At 31.9% G+C, this 14,176-nt stretch overlaps 1 pseudogene; it reads left to right on the top strand.

The window, feature by feature from the left end:
- Nucleotides 1–1,279: 1,279 nt before the first annotated feature.
- LOC102880400 lies at nt 1,280–3,947 on the top strand (annotated as a pseudogene).
- Nucleotides 3,948–14,176: the final 10,229 nt, after the last annotated feature.

Below are 14,176 nucleotides of genomic sequence, written 5' to 3'. Positions count from 1 at the left end.
TGGAAGGAAAACAGCCACAAACAAAGCTGACCTCTCCCAATTTACCCTACTTCCATCCCGTCAGACTGATTCACAGAAAAGCAGCAGAGCATTGCACCTGACTTTTAGGGCAGTATCAAGACTTCAGGGCATTTTCAGAGGCTGGGACCCAAATCACCTTTCACATTCTCCCATAGAGTTGGAGCTCTGAGACTGAGGCAACCTGATCACAGAGGAGATACACACCTTTCCAGAGGATAAAGGGCATTCTTAAACATAAAGAAGAAACCAGCAGGCTTGGGAAGTGCAGGAGGCTTGGATACCACCTACTAAAAATTAGAAGAAAAAACTCTTATCAACCTGCTAAAGAGAGATGACGCTACAATACACTTATTTCAAAAGTAGATTACATTCTCATAAATACCTAGGTAGAAAAATAGTCCATCAAACACCGTGAACAATCAAGGTGACAAGGCAGCCCAGAAAGAAAAATTTTAAAAATCTCCAAAAAATAAAATTAAAAATACTGAAATATGTAATTAAAATGACACAAATCAAGATTGCACTTCTGAAAAAACTCAATCAGATACAAGAAAATTCTGACAGATAGTTCAAAGAACTTAGAAACAAAATCAATGAACAACAGAAATATTTTAGTATATGTTCTGCCAGAGTGAGCACATAACAGAAATATTTTACCAAGGAGATTGAAACTCTAAAAAGGAACTAAATAGAACTTTTGGAGATGAAGAACTCATTAAAAGAGATGAAGAATGAAATAGCAAGCTTAGGAAATAGAGTTGACCAGATGGAGGGAAAAATAGTGATGTTAAAGACAGAAATCTGGAAATGATACAGAAAGAAGAAGAGAGAGACTTGAGAACGAAAAAGAAATGAATGAACTCTACAAGAACTATGTGACACCATCAAGAAAAGCCACATAAGAATAATGAGTATATCAAAAGGAGAAGAGAAGGAGAATGGAGTAGAGAACATATTCAAATAGTAAACAAGAATTTCCCAAACCTATGGAAAAAACTGGATCTTCAAATGAAGAAGCAAAGAGAACACTTAATTATCTCAACACAAAAATGCTTTCTCCAAGACACAATATATTAAATTATCAAATATTAATGACAAAGAATTCTCAAGGCAGCCAGGGAAAAGACGGTATAACCTATAAAAGAAAACTAATTAGATTATCATCGGAATTCACAGGATGAACCTTACAAGCTAGAAGGGAGTGAAACCTAATATTTTAAATGCTAAAAAAAAAATGAAATTACCAGCCTAAAATAATATGTCAGGAAAGCTGTCCTTTAAATATGAAGGAGAAATAAAGATCTTTCCAGACATACAAAAGCTGAGGGAATTTTCCACCTCGAGGCCTAAATTACAGAAAATACTGAAGGGAGTCATTCTACCTAAAACAAAAGAACAAAAACAATTAAATAACTATGAACAAAATGAATGACAGGCAGACAGAAGCAGAAAATTGCAACTCTTATTAAGAACTGAGTATAATAAGCTTAAATATTACATAATGGTTAAAGGTAAAACAAAAATAAAAAGAGAAGAAGAAAACTACTGCAACTTAGAAATGAACATATAGCTTAAAGAGGGATAATATGAGACAACAGAAAAGGGAAGGAAATAAAGATCTGAATCTGCAAAGGGGAATGGAGATAAGGCTCAGGCAGAAGAAAAACGACAACTGTATACATAATACTTGTTTTACATAACCTTAATAGTTACCACCCAAAAAAATATATATCCAGAATTGAGACGCATAACATAAAACAAGAGGGAAGAGAGGAGAAAACCATAAAACACCATTAAATTAAAATAACAGAAACATAAGGGCAAAGAAACAATGGAGACACTGAGCTACCACAAAACGAACAGAAAATGGCTATAGGAAAACCTACTATATTAGTAATCACCCTAAATGTAAATGTACTGAACTCACTAACAAAAAGGCACAGAGTAGCATATTGGATCAAAAAACAAAACCCAACCAAAGGCTACCTTCTAGAAACACATTTCAGCTGCTTGGACAAATATCAACTTAAAGGGAATGAGTGAAAAACCAAATGACATCTAGAGAAAAGCAGGTGTAAATGTACTTATATCTGACAAAATAAACTTCAAGGTAAAAAAAGTAATGAGAAACAGAGATGGAAACTTCATAATGATAAAGAGGTCCATATATCAGGAAGACATAACACTTATCAATATATATGCTACCAATCAGGAAGCACTAAAATATATAAAGCAACTATTAACAGAACCAAAGGAAGAAACTGACAAAAACATAATCATAGTAGAAAACATAAATGCCCTACTGTCAACTATGAATAGAACACCTAAACAGAAAATTAATAAGAAAATATCCTTAACACATTAGATGAATTGAACATAATCGACATTTACAGAACCTTTCATCCGAAAACATATATTATATATTCTTCTCTAGTGCACATAGAACATTCTCAAGGATAGACCATATGTTATGACACAAATCTAGCCTCAACAAATTTAAGAAGATTGAAATCATACCAAATATATTCATAGTTGATAATGCCTTGAAACTGGAGATGAACTATAAAAAAATATGGGATGAGCCACAAATACGAGGAGATTAAACAACATGCTACTAAAGAATGATTCAGTCATAGAAGAAATAAAAGGAGAGATCAAGACATACATAGAAACAAATGAAATGAAAATATGTTTATTAAAATATGTTTATCAAAACTTTTGAGACACAGCAAAAGTGAAAATAAAAGGAATGTTTATATCATTACAGGACTATCTAAAGAAACAAGAAAGATCTCTAATAAACAACCTAACATTAGATCTAAGAAAACTAGAAAAAGAAGAACAATGAAAGCCTAAATTCAGCAGAAAAAAATCAAATAATAAAAATTGGAGTAGAATTAACCAAAATTGAGACAAAAAAGAAATACAAAAAAATTAATGCAACAAAGTTCTGTTTCTTTGAGAAGATTAAGAAAATTGGCAAACCACTGGCTAGACTCACAAAGGAAAAAAGAGAAAGGACAGAAATAAAGAAAATCAGAAATTAAAGGAAAGTTACAATAGATACCACCAAAATACAAAGGATTGTACCAGAATACTATGAAAAATTATACACCCCAAAATTTAATAACCTAGAAAAAAGGACAAGTTTTTAGATATATACAACCTTCTTAGACAGAACCATGAAGACTTGGAAAATCTAAATAGACTGATCAACATTATGAAAATTGAAACAATCATCGAAAATCTGCCAAAAAGTAAAAGTTCAGGGCAGTTTTGGTTAGTTTTGTTTTGATTACTACCTGGTATATGCACTTTTCAGAAATGCACATCAAAACATCCACCCAGAAAAACAAGAACTAGTATGAATGCTTCAGAAACAACTTCAAATGTAACAAGATGCCCCTGCTGCAGCTCAACAGCAGATCTACACTGACATGTGCTGTCCAATTTGTTTACATCAGGCCTTTGTTCCTGTTGAAACAAACTGTGGACATCTCTTTTGTGATACCTGCATTATTGCATACTGGCAATATAGTTCATGGTCTGGGGCAAGTAGTTGGCCAATCTGTAGACAAATGATAACTTTACTGCTACCAATATTTGGTAAAAAATGATCAGTCTCAGGATGCTGTAAGATTACAACAAAATATTAATGATGATAACTGGAGATTCTCAGGGCAGCCCAAATTTATTATGGAAAGAATTGTGGATCTCCCCACATTACTGAGACATGCTTTCAGGGAAATGTTTTTAGTTGGAGGCCTTTTCTGGATGTTCCACATCAGGATAATACTATGTTTAATGGGAGCTTTTTTTTCTATCTTATATCACCTCTAGATTTTGTACCTGAAGACTTGTTTGAAATTCTAGGCTATTTAGATATTTCTTTGTCACCTTTTTGTTGCATCCCTGTTATGTACTGAGAAGAGGTAACTCAGAGACTAAACAGGCGGAAAAAGAGTTTACTAAAATATTTGAGCTGATTTGTAAAATCAAACAAAAGGACCCATGGCAGTATAAAGCATTTAAATATTATCTTAAAAAGTTAAAATCACTGTATAACAAACATTTGATTATAATTTGGCAAATAATTAGCAATATATGACTGGGATTTTTACATGTTGCAGGTTCTAAGATTAAGGTTAGAATTATAATAATTTACAATTATTTCTTAATTGTGTTGTCTATAAAGTCTCTGGGAAATATAAAATTATATAAAAAGGGATGCATTTATATCTTTTTCTTTTAATGCAAATTACTCAGATTAATTGAATGTATAGTACGATATTATTAAATGTACATGTTATCTAATTTATCCTTCTCAGTGAACACCTATATGAAAATGTATTGTTATTAGAATTACCTAAATATTTTTATTGCAATAAAATATTGCATGATAAAAATATTATACAAGTGGACTTCACCCCAGAGTCACAGGCATGGTTTCACTTGCAAATCGATTAAGGTGATACACCACATAAACAAAATAAAGGATAAAAATCATATGATTATATCAATAGGTGAAGAAAAAAATCATTTGACAAGATATAGCAGACATTTTTGACTAAAACACAAAATAAAATGGGTACTGAAGGAAAGTGTCTCAACATAATAAATACCATATATAGCAAACCCTCTGCTACTATCATACTTAATGCTGAAAAAATTAAAAATCTACCATGTAAGATCAGGAAAAAGACAAACCTGTCCTCTCTCACCATACTTATACTATATAGTGTTGGAAATCCTAGCTATAGCAATCAAGCAAGAGAAAGAAATAAAAGACATCCAAGTTGGGTATGAAGAAGTCACATTGTCACCTTGTGCCAGAGACGTGATTCTCTATATGGAAAACCCTAAAGATTCCATAGGAAAACTATTAGAAACAATAAACAAATACAGAAAAGTTGCTGGATGCAAAATTGATATACAAAAATTTATAACCTTCCTATACTCTAACAATGAATTTTCAGAAAAAGAAATGAAAAAAACAATTTTTTTTGCAATTACAACAAAAATAATAAAATATCTAGAAATAAATCTAAGGAAGCTCATGAAATACCAATACACTGAAATCTATAAGACAGTATTAAAAGAAATTCAAGAAGACACAAAGAAATGAAAATATATTCTGTATTCTTGGATTGGAAGAATCGACATAGTTAAGATGACCTTATGACTTAAAGCATTAACAGTTAATGCAATCTCCATTAAAATTTCAATGGCATTTTTTTTAAAGAAATAGAACAAAAATCATCAAATTTGTATGAAAGCACAAAATACCAAGAATGGCCAAAGTAATCCTGAGAAGAAAGAACAAGCCTGGAGGCATCACTCTCCCCAACTTCACGATATACTACAAAGTGACAATGATCAAAATAGCATGGTATTAGCAGAAAAACAGAAACACAGACTAATGGAACAAAATCGAGAGTCCAGAAGTAAACCCCTGTATATATGGGCAAATGATTTTTGAAAGAAGAGCCAACAATATAGAATGGAGAAAAGAAAGCCTCTTCAATAAATAATGCTGGGAAAATTGGAAAGCCATGTACAAAAGAATGAAACTAAATTGTTATCTATTACTATACACCAAAATTCAAAATGAATCAAGGACCTAGATATAAGAACTGAAACAATAATTGCATAGAAGAAAATATAGGTACTAAACTCATAAACCTTAGATTTAGGCAGGATTCTCTTCCCTCAAGGCAAGGGAAATAAAAGCAAACATAGGGGAATGAGACTATATTAAACTAAAAAGCTTCTTCACAACAAAAGAAACCATCAACAAGGCAAAATGACAACCCTCCAAATGGGAAAAAGATATTGGCAAACAACAACTTTGATAAGGACCTAATATCTAAAATATATAAACACTCATATAACTTAACAATGAAAAAACAATCCGATTTAAAAATGGGCAGAAGACCTGAACAGACACTTCTCCCAAGAAGACACACAAATGGCCACCAGAAATATGAAACTTCACTAGCTATTAGGAAAATGCAAATCAAAATGACAATGAGATATCATCTCACACCTGTTAGAATGGCTATGATCAACAGGACAAGTAATAACAAGTGGTGGAGAAGTTGTGGTAAAAAAGAACCCTAATACACTGCTGGTGGAAATGTAAATTAGTACAACCACTATGGAAAAGAGTATGGAGGTTCTTGAGAAAAACTAAGAATTGATCTGCCATATGACCCAGCAATCTCTCTTCTGGGTATTTACCCGAAAAATCTGAAAACATTTATCTACAAAGATATATGCACTCTGATGTTCATAGCAGCATTATTCATGGTGACCCAGACATGGAAACAAACAAAGTGTCTATGAAAAGATGATTGGAGAAAGAAAATGTGGTGCATATTTACAATGGAATATTACTCAAGATCAGGAAAAGATTAAATACTGCCATTTTTGAAAACATAGATGTATTTTGAGGTAATCATGCTAAACGTAGTAAGTCAGACCAAAAAATGTTGAGAACCATGTGATTTCATTCACATGTAAGATATAAAACTGAAAGTAACAAAGAAACATGATAAACAAACAGAGACTCATGGACAGGGACAATGGATTAGTGGTTACCAGAGGGAAGGGAGAAAGTAGAAAGTAGATAGTGATAAGGGAGGGTCAAATATTTGGTGTCAGAAGGAAATTTAACTTTGAGTGGAGAGCACGCAATGCAATGCAATACACACACACACACACACACACACACACACACACACACACATATATATATTACGTATTATTGAATTGTGCACTTGAAACCTATTTGATTTTATAAAAATGTCACCTCAATAATTTTAATAAAAAAAAAAAAGAAAAGTATAGGATGATACCACACTACATAGAAAATATCCATGGAGACTATATTTTTTTAAATAACCAAAAATAATTCCTTAGTTTAAAAGCACAATAATTTTTAGTAAATAATTCAATATATAGCCTCAACAGCTGATGGGAACTGGTAAAGAAAGAAAAAAATCACCCAATGAAAATAGAGCAATGGAGATTATCCAGTTTAAAGAACAATGTGAAAAAAATAAAGTTAACGAAGCCTCACAAGCTATGAATGGGGGAAATATTTGCAAAATGTAAATCATATAAGGGATTAATTCTCAGAATATATAAATAATTCACACAACTCAACAACAGTAAAACAATCTGATGTAAAGATTGGCACAGAAACTAAATAGACCTTTTGTCAAATAAGACATCCAAATGGCCAAAAGATACATAAAAATTTTCTCAACATCACTATTAAGCAGAGAAATGCAAATAGAAAACGATGAGATGTAACCTTAAAACAGTTCGAATGGCGAGAATCAGGAAGGTAAGAGATAAGTGTTGGTGAGGATGTGGAAAATAGGAAACTCTTGTACATTGTTGTTGGGATTATAAATTGGTTTAGTTGCTATGGAAAACAATATGAAGGGTCCTCACAAAATAAAAAAAAAAATAGAAATAAAGTATGAGCCAGCCTTCTCACTTCTGAGTATATATCCAAAGGAAATAAAAAACAAGATATTGAAGAGATATCTACGGTGCTATGTTTATTGCAGCACTATTCGTGATAACCAAGATATAAAAACAACCTAAGAGTCCTTCAGTATTCCACATAATGGAATATTATTCAGTCATGAGAAAAAGGAAATACTAATTTTGTGACAATATAGATGAACTGGAAGACATTATGCTATGTGAGATAAGTCAGACAAACACAAATATTGTATGCAATTACTTATATGTGGAATCTAAGAAAACAAACTCATAAAAATAGATAGTAGAATAGTGCTTACCAGAGACTTAAGGGTGAGAAAATAGGGGAGATGTTGTTTAAGGGAACAAATTTGCAACTAGTAGATAAATAAGTCCTGGAGAAGTAATGGATAGCATAGAAATTATAGTTAATCAACAATACTGTATTATAAAATTTAAAGTTGCTAAGAGACTAGATCTTATTTTTTCTCACCACAAAAATGGAGTAATAATTATGTGATATAGTAGAAGTGTTAGTTAATGCTACAGTGATAATCATATTGCAAAGTATAAATGTATGAAATCAACTTGCCATATACCTTAAGCTCACATAGTGTTATATGTCTATTATACTGCAATAAAAATAAAGATACAAGGTTTCAGATATCTGTGGGACACCATAAAGTTTACCAACAAATTCATAATGGTTTTCTTGGAGGGAGGAGGGATATTTTATAATGATAAAGGAGTTGTTTCAGCCGAAATAGATTTATTAAAACTGAATTAGAACAAATAATAATTAAGATAAATATTAAAAATAACATTTGTATCCAAATGAAAATAAAAACATCAGTAAAAATTATGGGATGCAACTGAAGTAATAATTAGAGGAAAATTTGTAGCTTTAAATGCTTACATTAGAAAACAGAGAATTTTAAAATTAATAGTCTTCGATGTCACCATAACACATAAAAAGGAGAGCAAATCAAACTGGAGGTAAGCAAAGTTATAAAAATAAAGATCAATGCAGAAATTAATAAAATAGAAGACAACAAAACTATGGAGAAAAAATCAAAAGTTCATTTTTTTGAAAAAATAACAAAATTGACAAAACTTTACATAGACTAATAAGATTAAAAGACAATATACAGACTGTGGGAATCAGGATTGAAAAAGGAGATATTACCACTGACTCCTCAAGACCTATACTGATTATAAGAAAATACTGTGTAACACTTTATGCCAACAAATTTGACAACTTAGATGAAATGGACAAATTTCCATAAAGTCACAAATTACCAAGACGCCCTCAAAAAGTACTAGAAAATATGAATAAAAGCATAACACATGAAGCAATTAAATTAATAATCAAAAATTTTTACAAACACAAGCTTATATCCAGATGTTTTTCAATTTTATCAAAGATTTAAATAGGAAATAATCACATTACACAACTAAATTTTCCAAAATATTTAGGAGAATGGAATATTCCCAACTCATTCTATGAGACCAATATCACACTCATCCCAAAGCCAAAGATATAAGGATAGAAAAAATATATTTGCCACAAATATAGATGTAAAAAAAAATTGACAAAATATTAGCTATCCAAATTCAACAACATGTACGAGAGATTATATACCATCACTAAGTGAAATTCGTCCTAGGAATTCAGGTTGGTTTACTATCCAAAAAATAAAAAAAAATAAATAAAATAATAACATCATATAGAATAAAGTACAAAAACTACACAATCATTTCTATAGACTCAGAAGAAGCAGTTGACAAAATCCAATACTCAATCCTAATAAAGAGTCTTTATGAACTGGAATAAAAGGGAACATCCTCAACCTGATAAAGATTGTGACCAATTTTCCTGGAAATATATTCAACCATCTCTAACCAGAGAGCAGCAAGTGTTTGCATTATTCATGTCTTATTGCTAGTTGGAGTCCAGTTATTTAAGAAGTTGAAACAAAATAAAATTAAAATAACACAATTTTTAAGAAATACTAAAGCATGTGAAAGGACTATAATGATAAAGAAATATTCATTTGCATTAGAGTCATATAAGGATTTGTTTTTAATGATGATGAAGCTACCAAGCTCTGCCAGTAATTACCACATTTCACCACCTAAAATTGGGAATTCCTTACAAGGGATCCTCAGACTGGGAAAAAAATAAAAGTGCAAGAATCAGAGAAATGATCCTGAAGCTCTTACTTTTACCTCACATTATAGGCTTGAACATTCAGGACCTATGCATTTAACAGATGCTGTAGAAATAACGCAATGAAGAAATGACTCTATTAGGGCATAGCCAGGGCAGAATTGTCTGCTTACTCTTGATTTCTTTACTTCTGCTGTCCCTCATGAGTATATTTAAGCTCTACTTAATTGATATTTAATTGATTGCCTTTTTTTTTTTTTTGCCACAAATTGCATTATCTTCATATTGCTGCCTTGTGGCAAGGATATATTATAGAATAAATCTACCTTTTTGAGTTCACTGTATGAAGTTAGCCTGTTACAGTTTGAGAATCCTGATTTCTCTTGAGTCCATCATCATGTGATTTAAGCCTCTGAAAGTGAAAGGCATCACTTCTGAGTTACTGACACTGTGGGGTCCTCTTCAATATATGTGAACAAATGAGTAAATTATTTCATTTAATTATGAAAAATCTAAGAAGATGATGAATATCTCAAAGCATAGAAAAATTATATGCATACTATTTGGAATCTCATGAATGAACAACCTTTTAACTTTGGGAGGAAACCAGGTATTAAATGTTTCACAGTGTAGTTTATGCATCTACATAATGCACTTGCCTTTCCATCTTGGACTAAATTTATTCATGTCAGTGGCTGCAACATTGTCCAAAATTCCCACTATTAGTTACTCTTTGGATGAAAGGTTCGAAAGCTCTTGTCCACATAAGAGAAGGTAAACATATTTTTCCTTTATTTGCTGTAACATCTTTTATTGGATTAGTTTATTATATTAGTTCTAAATGCCTAGGAGGGAAAGGAGGCAATAGGATGGATACAGAGAATATTAGCAAGGAGAGGAAACTCCTCAGTTATGACAGATAGGGACTGCTGGGTTGCCAGGATGCAGACCAAAGCCCCTCTTAGCTTGTGGAAGTATTAAGGAAATATGAAAGGCATTTGTATGGGGTCACAAAATCAATGGGAGAGAGGGTAGGATAAAGATTATGAGAATCAAAGTGCTGGAGTCTACTGGAGGGTGGTCAGGGTGAGAGTTATGAATTTTTGTGAGTAAAATCAAAGTCTAAAGTGGAAGGAAGCTTAAAGACATTAAGTCCAAAGCCATCATTTTACAGGTGGAGAAACTCAGGCTCATAACAAGGATGTGACTTGCCCGAAGACATACAAGATTGAGGTAAAGTGAGGACTAGATCCCAGATTTCCCACATTCCAGAGCAGCCTGCCTCCTTCTGTATGTACCATGCTGCTTCCTAATCAATGCCATTTCCTAGCCAGTAAAGTGTGTTTTCTTTGATTCTTTTGTTAATGCCCTTTGATTACTGTCAAGATGTGAATTTTGAAGTAAATTCTATATGAAGATAATAAGCATAAAGGCACAAAAATCATAATTCCAATTTAATATTTAACTTTGTAACAAGTTTTGTTAACAGGAAAAAAAAACATTACTGTTACTTTAAAATGCAGGCAAAGCATACAGAGAAGCAGAAACTGATGAGATCAGTAAATGGCAAGAGAGTCAATTGCAGCTCTAGACTCTAGTAAAACTGGGTCATCAAGGTGTATCTTCAACCATTTCTTCTCTCACCATTTGCTCTTTCTGGGTCTTATCCCTTCTTCTGAGATATTTAAGAAAAAATTTCATATAGTAAGTGATAAAGGAGAGAAATTGATGGAAAAATGTTCGAGCAATGCCCTTTAAAATATTGAATTTATTCATTATAAAGGTTTCAAGTGTACAATTCTATAAAACATCATTAGCGTTTTGCATTGTGTGTTCACCACCCAAAATCAAATATTCCTCCATCACCATATATTTGACCCCATTGACCCTTTTTTACTTCCCCCTCCATCTCCCTTTCCCTCTGGTAACCACCATACTGTATGTAGTATGTGTCTATGAGTTTTGTTTGTATGAGTGACGTCATGTGGTTCTTGACTTTTTCCATCTGACCTATTACACTAAGCATGCTATTCTCAAAATCCATCCATGTTATCATAAATGGCACCATTTCACCTTTTATTATGGCTGAATAGTACTTTATTGTGTGTGTGTGTATGTATGTATGTGTGCATATATATGTATGTATATAAGGGTATCTATATAAGTTTCAATATATATATCACATTTTCTTTACCCAACCATATATTTGAACTCAGCCAGAGTGATACCTATGGCCTTGTCCCCCCGACCCCCACCGTCAGGATTGCTATGGCTATTCAGTCATTTGCATACAAATCTGATGAATTTTTTCTTCTATTTCTTTTAAAAATACTGTTGGGGTTTTGATGGGGATTGCATTAACACTGTATAACACTTTAGGTAATAAGGTCATTTAAACTATGTTGATTCTTCCAATTGATGAAGACAGGATATATTTCCATTTCTTTGTGTCTTCTTTAATTTCTTTTCATAATGTCTTCTAGCTTTCAGTATATAGGTCCTTCACATGTTTTGTGAGGTTTATTTCTAGGTATTTTATTATTTTTGCTGCATTTGCAAAATAATTTTTTTCATTATTAGAATACAGGAATGCAATGATTTTTGGACACTGAATTTTGTATCCTGAAAATTTACTGTATTTTTTTTACTATATGTAGTAGTGTTTTAGTGGTGTCTTTAGGGTTTATTCTATAGAGAATCATGTCATCTGAAAAAGTGACAATTTGACTTCTTTATTTCATATTTGAATTCATTTTATTTCTTTCTTTTGCTTAATTGCTCTTGCTACTATATTGAATAATGGTGATAGTGGGCAGACTTGTGCCATTCTTAATCTTAGAGAGAAGGTCTTTAGTTTTTCACAATTAACTATAATGTTAGCTGAGAGGTTGTTATATATGTCCTTCATTATGTTAAGGTACTTTTATTCTATACTGATTTTATTGTGTTAATTATAAATAAATGTTGTATCTCGTCAAAGGCTTTTCTGCATCTATTGATATAATCATACTTTTTTTTTAATTTTGTTTATGTGGTATACCACATTAATTGATTTGTGTATGTTAAGTCATTCTTATGCCTCTGGGATGAAGCCTTCTTGATTATGGTGTATATTATATATATTTTTTAATGTGTTGTATTCTATTTGCCGGTATCTTATTTAGGATTTTTGCATTTGTGTTCATGAGAGATATTGGTCTGTAGTTTTCTTTTATCATGTTATCTTTACCACGTTTTGGTATCAGGTTAATATTGACCTTATCAAATGGCTGAGAAAGAATTGCCTGTTCTTCAAATTTTTGGAAGAGTTTGAGAAGAATAGGTACTAAATTTTCTTTGAAAGTATGGTAGAATTCATTAATGAAGCCATCTGGTCCTGGGCTTTGACTTTTTGGTAGGTTTTTGATAATTGTTTCAATTTTCGTACTGCTGATCAATCTATTTAGATTTTCCAGTTCTTCCTGATTCAGTCTAAGAAGGTTGTATATTTCTAAGAATTTGCCCATTTCTTCTAGGTTATTAAATTTGGTGGCATATAATTTTTCGTAGTATTCTTGTATGGTCCTTTGTATTTTGATGGTATCTCATAACTTCTGTTTCATTCCTAATTTTGTTTATTTCTGTCCTTTCTCTTTTTTCTTTAGTCAGAGTTATGTCAATTTTATTAATTTTCTCAAAGAACCAGCTCTTAGTTGCATTAATTTTTCATTGTCATTTTGTTCTCAATTGCATTTAATTATGATCTAACTTTAGTTATTTCCTTCATTCTGCTGATGTTGGGACTATTTGTTCTTTTTCTAGATTTAAAGATGTAATGTTAGGCTGTTTATTTGGGTTCCTTCTTGTTTCTTGAGAGGCTTGTAATGAAATGAACTTTCCTCGTATTACCACTTTCATTGTGTCATAAAAGTTTTGATATGTGTGTTTTCATTCTCACTTGTTTCTATGTATCTCATGAGCTCTGCTTTTATTTGTACTCTGACCCTGTCATTCTTCAGTAGCATGTTGTTTAATCTCCACGTATTTGATGTTTTCCCACTTTCTTTTTACAGATGATCTCCAGTTTCAAAGCATTATGATCAGAGAATATGCTTGTTATGACTTCAATCTTTTTAAATTTGTTGAGGCTTGTTTTATGTCCCAACATATGGTCTATCCTTGAGAACGTTCTATATGCACTAGAGAAGAATGTATAAGCTGGTTGCTGTCTTGGGATGAAAAGCTCTATAAATGTCGATTATGTCCAATTGATCTAATGTATCATTTAAGGATGTTATTTCCTTACTGATTTTCTGTTTGGATGATCTATTAATATCTGACATTGGGTATTTAGGTCTCCTACTATGATTGTGTTTTTGTTAGTTTTTCCTTTTAGTTCTGCTAGTAGATGCTTTATATATTTTGATGCTCCCTCTGTTTCCTCATGTCTTATGCTATGTGTCACCATTCTGGATTTATGGAGCATGGGTTACCATTAATGTAAAGGAT

The sequence above is a fragment of the Pteropus alecto genome, unplaced genomic scaffold, assembly GCF_000325575.1.
Source record: "Pteropus alecto unplaced genomic scaffold, ASM32557v1 scaffold292, whole genome shotgun sequence".
Classification (NCBI taxonomy): Eukaryota; Metazoa; Chordata; class Mammalia; order Chiroptera; family Pteropodidae; genus Pteropus; species Pteropus alecto.
The sequence above is the reverse complement of the archived record's forward strand: the minus strand, read 5'-3'. Positions and strand labels throughout refer to the sequence as shown.